A 10,189-nucleotide genomic window follows, 5' to 3' on the forward strand; every position below is an offset into this window, starting at 1 on the left:
CCTCCAGAGGAGCGCAATTGAGACTCCTGGCCTCTGTGTGTGTACACATTTGTGTGTACACAAATGGGTGTGTGGGTGTGGGTGTGGGTGCGTGCGCGCCAAACCGGGTCTTTGACCTGGGTGAAATATAGCCCAGTTTCGCCCCTGCATTCCAAACAAGACTAAAACCCTAGCATGTGGACACTTGTGTTAAAGACCGATTTATCCAGCTGGGAAAACTTGTCAGAACCAAAATTGGGTTCATGCCTTCAGTTTATATATTCCTCGCCCCCTCTATTTTATGGTTTAAGTTACCATGGAAGATAATAAGATTTATATGCAGCCTGTGAACACAGTTCTGCCATGCTACAGGATAGAAACTTCCAAATAAATTCAGATATGTATTTATTTGTTCACACTGCTGTTCGGCCTTTCCTGGATATGGAACAACTGATTGGTTCAAAATTGGGAAAGGAGTACGACAAGGTTGTATATTGTCTCCCTGCTTATTTAACTTATATGCAGAATTCATCATGCGAAAGGCTGGACTAGATGAATCCCAAGCAGGAATTAAGATTGCCGGAAGAAATATCAACAACCTCAGATATGCAGATGACACAACCTTGATGGCAGAAAGTGAGGAGGAATTAAAGAACCTTTTAATGAGGGTGAAAGAGGAGAGCGCAAAATATGGTCTGAAGCTCAACATCAAAAAAACCAAGATCATGGCCACTGGTCCCATCACCTCCTGGCAAATAGAAGGGGAAGAAATGGAGGCAGTGAGAGATTTTACTTTCTTGGGCTCCTTGATCACTGCAGATGGTGACAGCAGTCACGAAATTAAAAGACGCCTGCTTCTTGGGAGAAAAGCAATGACAAACCTAGACAGCATCTTAAAAAGCAGAGACATCAACTTGCCGACAAAGGTCCGTATAGTTAAAGCTATGGTTTTCCCAGTAGTGATGTATGGAAGTGAGAGCTGGACCATAAAGAAGGCTGATCGCCGAAGAATTGATGCTTTTGAATTATGGTGCTGGAGGAGACTCTTGAGAGTCCCATGGACTGCTAGAAGATCAAACCTATCCATTCTTAAGGAAATCAGCCCTGAGTGCTCCCTGGAAGGACAGATCGTGAAGCTGAGGCTCCAATACTTTGGCCACCTCATGAGAAGAGAAGAATCCTTGGAAAAGACCCTGATGTTGGGAAAGATTGAGGGCACTAGGAGAAGGGGACGACAGAGGACAAGATGGTTGGACAGTGTTCTCGAAGCTACGAACATGAGTTTGACCAAACTACGGGAGGCAGTGGAAGACAGGAGTGCCTGGCGTGCTATGGTCCATGGGGTCACGAAGAGTCGGACACGACTAAATGACTAAACAACAAACAACAACATTTATTTGTTCGCACTGCTGTTCGGCCTTTCCTATGTCAACATCAGGGCCTTTTAAAAAATAACTCCCCTTTGTCAAAACTTTATTGCCCATTTTGGAACACAAGTGTTCCCTTTAGCTGTTGCAAAGAGCCACTGACACATGTCCTTAAAAAGTCATGGCAGAGAATCAGAGCCGCATTTTTCAAATAGCATCTTCCCCCACCTATACTCTCATTCCTACCAGGAAAAAAAAACTGGCATAAAAATGGTTTCTGTTTTGTGTGTGCTTTGCTCAAGGAAGCTCTCAGTACAAAAGAAATGTCCACCTTCATCAATGCCCAGAGGTGTCTGATGCTTCAGGAAAGATTGCATGCTGCGGTGAGCAGGGACAAAGGCTCTCCAGTCCAAACTGTAAGTCCAAACTGTAAGTCCAAACTGTAAGTAAGCAAGGTATGAAGCGCCTGAGAAATATATTTGCACAAGTGGGACCTTCAACAAAGCACTGCAATATACAGTGTTCCTGTTCAGGGAGCCAGGCAGACATGCCTTCTTTCAGAGCACTCAGTTACAGCCCTCCTCCCTCATCCTATTCCACTCACCCCTGCTCACTCCAGCAATCACCATTCCCTGGCCACTGAAAAGTCCTCATTGGGGGGGTTTGCTGGGTCCTCTCCCTCTTAGAGCACTGGTGGCTGACGCCCATTAGGAGTAGGGTGGAAAGCAGGGAGCCCAACAGTAGGTGGCGCCAGAGCTGAAAGCCGGAGCCAACTGATTCTAGTTGTCCCCATCCTCTTCCCATAGCTGCCAAGTTTTCCCTTTTCTCGCGAGGAAGCCTATTCAGCATAAGGGAATTTCCCTTAAAAAAAGGGAGAACTTAGCAGCTATGCCTCTTCCTCCCTGCTGAGTTCTACATGTCACAGATTAAGGAGGAGGAATCTGACAGATAGCGCTATCTCTGGTGTAAGTGAGAAGGCACGCAGATGGGGGCTGGCTAACAACTGACTAAGGTTGGTGGGAGAGAACCCCATTCACCCTTATTCATCAACCCTCACTGCCTTAGAGGTTTTTTTCCCCTTTAAAAAAATCTACTTCTGTAAACCTTGGGATTTCCCCCAAGTCTGATGATACTTCCCTCTTGTGTTGTTGGATAGTTCATTTTTGCTAAATAAGGATCCACGCTCAGAGAATGAGTTCATTATTATCATATGGGACACTAGCCTCCGGCTGGCTACCATCCACAGATCCTGACAACATGGAGAGCCTCAACTGATTTGGACAGTGTCTGTGGTTTCTGGGTTGCAATCTTGATCTTTGACAATCAAGGGAGGCGAATAATTTGCATTGGACGGGGACTTTGGATTGCTTTCTTCCAGTGCATGTGTGCAGTTCAGTCCTGTGTTATGTTTACTAAGAAGTGAGATTTGCTGAGTTCAGTGGGATTTCTAAGAGAACATAGGATTTCAGACTTTCTGAGAAAGAAGATCTCAAATCATTTGCATCCTATTCTTAGGCTGTGTGAAGACTGCCATTTATTCTACGCCCAGTGCACTCACACCACTCCTTTATTTAAAGAAAATCTATATTTATTGATACTTATCCAAAGATAAGTACCCAATACAAAGTATATTTTTATAATACACTGAAATAAAGAAATGCTTCTGAAATCTAACTTAAAAATGAATGGAGGAGGAGAGAAGGGAAAAGGGAAAAGAGGAAGAAAAGACAAGACAAAGAAAAAAGATTTTAAAAGATTTCAGATTCTCTGTCCTGTAGCTAATTGTAGTATTCACTCATTAACAACCAGCTGTTCTATTTTCTATAAGTCAATCATTTTTCCATCTTCAAACCCAGATATTGCCAGTTCAGATGTCAAATAAATAAACAACGATCTGACTTTTAGATGACATCTGTTTAGGGAAGCTTTTAATATTTGATTAATTATTGTATTTTAATATTTTGTTGGAAGCCACCCAGAGTGGCTGGGGAAACCCAGCCAGATGGGCGGGGTATAAATAAATAAGTTGTTGTTGCTGCTGCTGCTGCTGCTGTTGTTATTTTCTCTTTCACACAAGAAGTCCATATCTGTAATAAATGTCAGTAATGACTTTTCTCTAGTTAAACATGTTAATTTTCCCAGCACTGGTGTCTAAAGGCTTGGACACACAATGTTAGCTGCAATCCACATCTATCCTGTAGTTTCTTGAGAAACGCTGCATTTTAATGCAATTCCCCGCAAACCAGCTTTGATCCAATTGGAAAACATATCCATATAAGAACACCCCCCTGCCTCTTTCCCCCTCCAGTTTGGACAGACAGCAGGAGACAAGAAAACATATCCAATTCTACCGTTGTGCACAGTGACCTGCAAATGAAAATGAGCCCACTGCATTTTAAGCTGGTAATGTGTACGTAGTATTAAACTCGTTCATGTCAAAATGTAAAAAGAAGAAGTGTTTCTTCCCAAGCAAATGTAATTGGGATTGAAGCATTTAAACTCTGATCCCATACATCAGTGTTTCTCAACCAGTGTGCCTCCAGATGTTTTGGGACTACAACTCCCATCATCCCTAGCTAGCAAGACCAGTGGTCAGGAATGATGGGAGTTGTAGTCCCAAAACATCTGGAGGCACACTGGTTGAGAAACACTGCCATACATGTTCACTTGGAAGTACAGTGGTACCTTGGTTCTCAAACTTAACCCATTCCGGAAGTCCATCCCAAAACCAAAGCGTTCCAAAACCAAGGAACGCTTCTCTGACACACATTCTCTGACCGTATGGGACTCCTCCAAATCTTCCCCTCAAAACCGCCGAATCAAGGACATTCAGTCTAGCCGCAGTAAGTAGTCTGCGGTATTCCACATAGTGAATTTTACTATCTAACGAGACCATTGATCCATAAGATGAAAACAATAAACATTGTACTGCAGTAACACAATCAATCAATCAATCAATCAGTAGCTGAACTGGGTTCCACACAGTCACAAAAAAAGAGCCGCAAAAACAAAAACGCAAAATAAATAGCAAAAACAGACAGCGTTAACACTCAAAGCGGAGGTGCGCAACTCAAATCGGAAGCATAACATTCAAATTGTCAGCATAACACTCAAAATGGAAGTATGGCACTCAAAACAAAAGTGTAACACTCAAAACAGAGCATGTTCAGCTTCCGAAAAAAGTTCGCAAACTGGAACACTTTCTTCCTGGTTTGCAGTGTTTGGGTTCCAAGTTGTTTGAGTACCAAGGTGTTTGAGAACCAAGGTACCACTGTAAGGCCCCCCTAACTTCAGTGGGACTTACACCCACAGTGCGGAAATGTTAATTGGACATTTTCATTTCAACTTTTTAAGAAACTGAATGCCACAGAAACAGAAATTCTATTTTAATTTCTGCCTGGAAGTGAACCACAGCAAAACAAATTCTGTCTCGGCTTCCTGGCATTTGCTGCTCAGAAATCGAACCCTTGCAAACGTCAATTCCGCCTTAGCACTTCTGGCTTCATCAAGTCACAAAGTGCTGGATCCACAGTTTTAAAACATTTCCTGTTGTGCTCACTCTGTCGTTAGGGCTGGATTTTCAAACTGCTCCACTGTTCTGTTCACTTTAAGTGTATATTTGTCCTCTTTGCTGTGGTTTCCTCTCTTCCAGAGGCATTATGAGTCTCATGCTGACTAAGCAGTTCCTGTTTCCACATTTGCAAGAAGAAGTTGCAGGAAGAAGCAAAGGCAAAAAGACAGGGCTTAGGATAACAGTGTTGGGTATTTCTTTCCACTGCATCCATCAGCTCAGCTCTCTGCAGTGCTAGAAATCCATCCAAGGCTTGTGCCTCGTTACGAAAAGCAACATCAACACCACATCTTTCATGGTGGAATATCACAGCAAAGCAATCTTGCGTAATGATGAATTTCATCACCAATAGGGTTTGTTTACCTTGCTGGTGGCTTGCAAAAGTTGCATTTTTCAGCAGTTACTCTTTTACCACATCAAAACATGGTTGCAAATTTTACTGGGTGGTCTTTATTTTATTTTATTTTTAAAAAATCTCTGTGTATGCATCAGACTATCCCAAACCATTAAAAAACAAAAGCAGGACTATTCAGTTGCCCCATATTTGGCTCAGCTGCCCTTTAAATGTTGAGCAATATAATGCAGGGCTTCTGAGTATGCAAACATGAATCTGTTGTACTTTGAGTCAAACGACTAGCCCATCTAATTCAGATCTTCAACAAAGAAGTTGTTTATTACCTGTATGTAACTTATGTGTTGTGCAAAAGGTGCCGCTATTCTCAGCCTTGAAGGACAAGTACACTTGCCAAAATCCCGCATTTTAAAAGTCAGCAAAGGTACAGATGTCTTGTCTTCCTTTGTTTTGGTTCTCTAAAACGCGGTCCTCAAACTAACTAACTAACTCCTCTCTCTCTCTCTCTCTCTCTCTCTCTCTCTCTCTCTCTCTCTCTCTCTCTCTCTCTGTGTGTGTGTGTGTGTGTGTGTGTGTCTAGTCACCAAGTATACCGCACAACCTTGTTGATGCAAAAATTACACATGGTCTCAAGATACCAGCAGAGTGTTGGAAACAATATAGCATAGGAAGTCAAAGGATCTTGCTCATACTGTACAGTAGCTGCACTGAAAGGCAATTTCTAGCCCTCTATAAAGCCAATACCCCCCATGTACTGTACTGCACATAAGGTTTAATTCCAACACTTAGTGGTGGCTGTTTTCCAATTTAGAATAACTAAAGCTGCTAAGTGGGTGATCATCACCACTTCCTATTCTCACAAAGTCAAGGCCTACAAACAGTGTGGGGAACCTTTGACTCGCCACATGTTGCTGAATCCTAATTCCCATTATCCCTGACCAGCCCTGCTGGGCCTGACAATCCAGCAACATCTGGAGGGCCAAAGGTTCCCCACATCTGGCCTGGAGCATGGTTTAGAGACCTGGGTCCCAGTGCACCGCAACTAAATGTTTGCGCCACAATGTGCCTGAAACTTCCCTGCTATGCAATGTCCTGTTTTGTGACATTCAGCCTGAGACAGCAGTAAGCAAGCCCTACCCTAAGAACTTGTACAATGGCACAAGATGGATTTCTTTCCAAAGCCAAGGAAGGAAGGAAGGAAGGAAGGAAGGAAGGAAGGAAGGAAGGAAGGAAGGAAGGAAGGAAGGAAGGAAGATTTAGAGCAAAAAACCAAAACAGAACAAAGTTTGAAGAGAAGAGGGGTGGGGGAGAAACACCCGGAAAGTTGTACAGCCTGCCTATTAATGCTATTTGTTATGTGAATCAAGATGGGATGCTTGCGGGCATCATTTGAAGAAGTAATTGACCTTTCCACACCTCTGCACATCCTGCAACTTGAGAAAGCAGAGCTGGCAACAGCATCTCTTCCCTACTGTTTAATGGGGCTCTTTTTCTGCTGCCTGCCCCTTTGCCTGTGGCATCTGTGTCCCCAGAGCACCACTGTTCTCTCCCCCCCCCTCCCCAGATAGATGTAATTGAGGCCATTAGAGGCAAGGCAAGGACAATAAACTCTTGGGAGGTCAATAGACACTGGTGGGATCATTTCAAAGCAAAGCACCTCGTTTGGATATTGTGGGTACGTAGGGACAAAGCATCTGCCCTGAAAGAAATACAATGTACTTCTAAGTCAATGACTTTAAAATCTAGATTCCAGTCTACAAATGGAGGGGCACAAGATGTAGTGCCAGAGGAGGGGGGGGGGATACAGCATGTACACTGTGTAACTGCTTATAGACTTCATGGATACATATTTAAATTCACATCCTGGGCAACATGTCCACTCAACTATGGGCAAGAATTTTTCCAGATGAGCTAATGTGGACCACAAGGGTGTGATATGTTGGGAGGAAACTCTAGCTGAAAGACTTGACCGGAAATAATGAGAACAAACTTTCCCTAGAAATGACCAGCCCCTTTGTCAGATTCAGAGAACAGCTGGTCCGAAACCACTGCCACCCTTTATTTCCCCCCCTGGCAGAGATCCTGAGCCTTTAGCAGCTGCGAGGTGGTTTGGCTGGGGAGAACTCAACACTCCGCAGGTGACACTTCCTAGCATTGCATCATCTCCACGCCAGTTAAATTCCTCCAGTCTATGCAGCTGCTATAGTCACCAGGAATCTGCCCAAGGAAAATACCCAGCGCTATTGACAGAAGTGATCGATTTGGATAGATCTGATATAAAGTGACAAACAAATGTGCATTTTGTTAGGATGAAATAGCTGAGTAAGAATTTGAATCCTATCAGGGCCGTCTTTAGCATTTGGGCTGCCGGGGTGCAAAAATCCGCCCGGTGTCCCCAAATTTAGTTTAGGCCCCCCCCGTTAACTTTTATTGAGTTTTTTTTGGAGGGGGGAAGAGCCAGAGTTGTTGAGCTTTGGGGGGGGGCAAACTCAAAGTAGTTGAGCTATAGGGCAGTATAGAAATAAAATAAAACGAGACCTTTGGGTATAGGGCAGTATAGAGATAAAATAAATAAATTAAAATTTAAAAAATATTTGACGCTACAGAGTAACAGAGTGATGGAAGAGGGGGGAGGGGACTTTCGCTCCAAAGCTTTTCACTGCCGTCAAATGAGAGGAACAATAGGTATACATTTGGCGCCCCTCAGAATACAGTGCGTTGCACCCCCGAGTAAAGACGGTCCTGAATCCTATGATTTTTTTTAATATATTGATTTATTCTGTGAACCACCCTGAAACCCCCAGAGTATAGGGTGGTATATAAATTCAATAAATAAAATAATGATTCTATGGCATTAAATGCATCTGAAAGTCTTGGCTGATTTGATCAGAGAGGGTTTTGCTGTTTTAACTAGTCTCTTGCCCAGCGCGAGGAGCCACAGCTATTGCCAGTTTAAATCACATTCGGAAAATAAAAATATTTGGCTGTCACGCCTAACAGCACCGGGCGGGACTTGTTTCCCACTACCGTTGGATAAATTCTCTTTGCATTCTAGGTCAGCCGGCCCTGCCCTTTGCACCTCCGCTATCCGGACTGAGAGATCTGCCTGTCTCGGCGCTGCGTGCAAAGGGCAGGCTAAGGGCAGCAGCTTCGGGCAGGGGGCGCTTCTCGTGGATACTGGGCATGCCTGCAGGTCGCGCGCATGCTCACTGGGGGGGGGGGGAGAGAACCAGTGCAGGGAGTTGAACCCATGCGTAAAAGTAAACAATCCATAATGCGATGGAGAAGAGGCGGTGTGTGTGTGTCCAGGGGGTTCATGGGGGTCTCTAATACAGGACAAGCCCAGAAGGACCCCTTCTTTTTTCCTCCTCCTGCTTTGTGTACAAAACACACACACACACACACACACACGAGAGATCCTGCTGGAGGGCTCTAAAAATAGCTTGCCCCCCACCCCAGGCTGAAATGTCCCGCCTGCGCAACGGCGAGCCTTAATAAGTTAACCCACCCAAGCAGGCAGCCACCACCCGCGGATGTAAGAGCCCGCAGTTTGCACAGGATCTGAGCAGATCTCCGCAAGGGGGGAGGGAAGAAAGCAGATCCTTTCCCCCCTCTGCCCCGCCCCCGTTTCTCTTTTCCTGGGTTGACCCCCAGATCATCTGCTCTACCCGGGGAGGAGGAGGAGGAGGACGGATCTCGGAGGGGGGGAGCGGCTTCTGAGCGGTGGGGCTGCTCTCTGGATCTGTCTCGCCGCCGCCTTCTTCCTCTTCCTCCTCCTCTTTGCCTCCCCCTCCGCTCGCGCCGCTGCCTTCCCATAAACATCTGGAGCAGGGGAGGGGCTTTTTTCCGCCCCTCTCTCTCTCTTGGAGGGGCTCTGGGCTATTGGCAACCTCTGAATGGCTCCGGGGGAGAGGAGAGCGCGAGTAGAAGTTTAGGTTGGTATCCTTCACACTTTTCTTTAAAAACAACAACAATTAACAATAACGGTGATTATTATTATTGTTTTGGGCGGGGGGGGGTATTGACTTGTGTGGATGTGAGCATCGGTCAGTTACTTTTGCTGGGGAGGCGGCTCCTCCAGTCTGGGGTTCTCCCTCTGCCAACCCCCTCCCCAAATTTCTGCTGCAGATCCCGGGCCGACCTCCCGGTCCTCGCCCCTGTTGCTCCAGGCGAGCCGGGGTTGCTGCAGAGCTCATCTGGCCAAGGAGTCGCCGCTTAGCAGAGCAGGGTTTGTGGTTGGTTTGCTTTTTTTGCAAGCGGGGATGTAAAAGAGGGTCGAAAGTCTCCGGCGGGGCGACCGACAGGCCGCCGCTCCCTCCTCCGCTCCCTCCTCCGCTCCCTGCCTAAGTTAGAGACGTCCCCCGCCCGGGCGCCGGCAGCGGCGTCAGTAAGCAGATGTGGCTCATAAAGTAGACCCAGTTCCAGAACCCGCGTTAACCCTTGCCTTTTTATTTATTTATTTAAAGGAATGGAATCAAATCCCTTTTAGCCATAGAATCGGAAGGGACCCACGAGGTTTATCTAGTGCAGTGATGGCCAAACTTGGCTCGCCAGTTGTTTTGGGACTACATCTCCCATCACCCCTAGCTAACAGGACCAGTGGTCAGGGATGATGGGAACTGTAGTCTCAAAACAGCTGGAGGGCCAAGTTTGGCCATCACTGATTTAGTGCAACCCCCTGCAGTGCTGGAATCTTAATTGCCCAAAGTGAGACTCCAGAGGCTCCTGCTGATGTTCCATTGACATCTCTGCTTTGTGTGTCTGCTTGAGAGTCCATTTATTCTCTTTTCACCTACCGCAGCTATGGGTGTCTGGACAGGGATGAAACTAGCCTTTATTTCCCCTGGGGCAAAGACACAGCTTGGTGTGTGCATGCGCGCGCGCGCGCACACACACACACACACACACACACAATGCACA

The 10,189-nt window shown here is 45.8% G+C and overlaps 1 protein-coding gene across 2 annotated transcripts in view; it reads left to right on the forward strand.

The window, feature by feature from the left end:
* Positions 1–8,929: 8,929 nt before the first annotated feature.
* Positions 8,930–10,189, forward strand: part of WIPF1 (WAS/WASL interacting protein family member 1) — a 57,475-nt gene continuing 56,215 nt past the window's right edge. For both annotated transcript variants that reach the window (XM_060281008.1, XM_035134980.2), the window contains exon 1: positions 8,930–9,204. The gene's annotated coding sequence lies outside the window, so the exon portion shown is untranslated. The remainder of the gene's footprint in view (positions 9,205–10,189) is intronic.

The sequence above is a fragment of the Zootoca vivipara genome, chromosome 1 (assembly GCF_963506605.1).
Source record: "Zootoca vivipara chromosome 1, rZooViv1.1, whole genome shotgun sequence".
Lineage (NCBI taxonomy): Eukaryota > Metazoa > Chordata > Lepidosauria > Squamata > Lacertidae > Zootoca > Zootoca vivipara.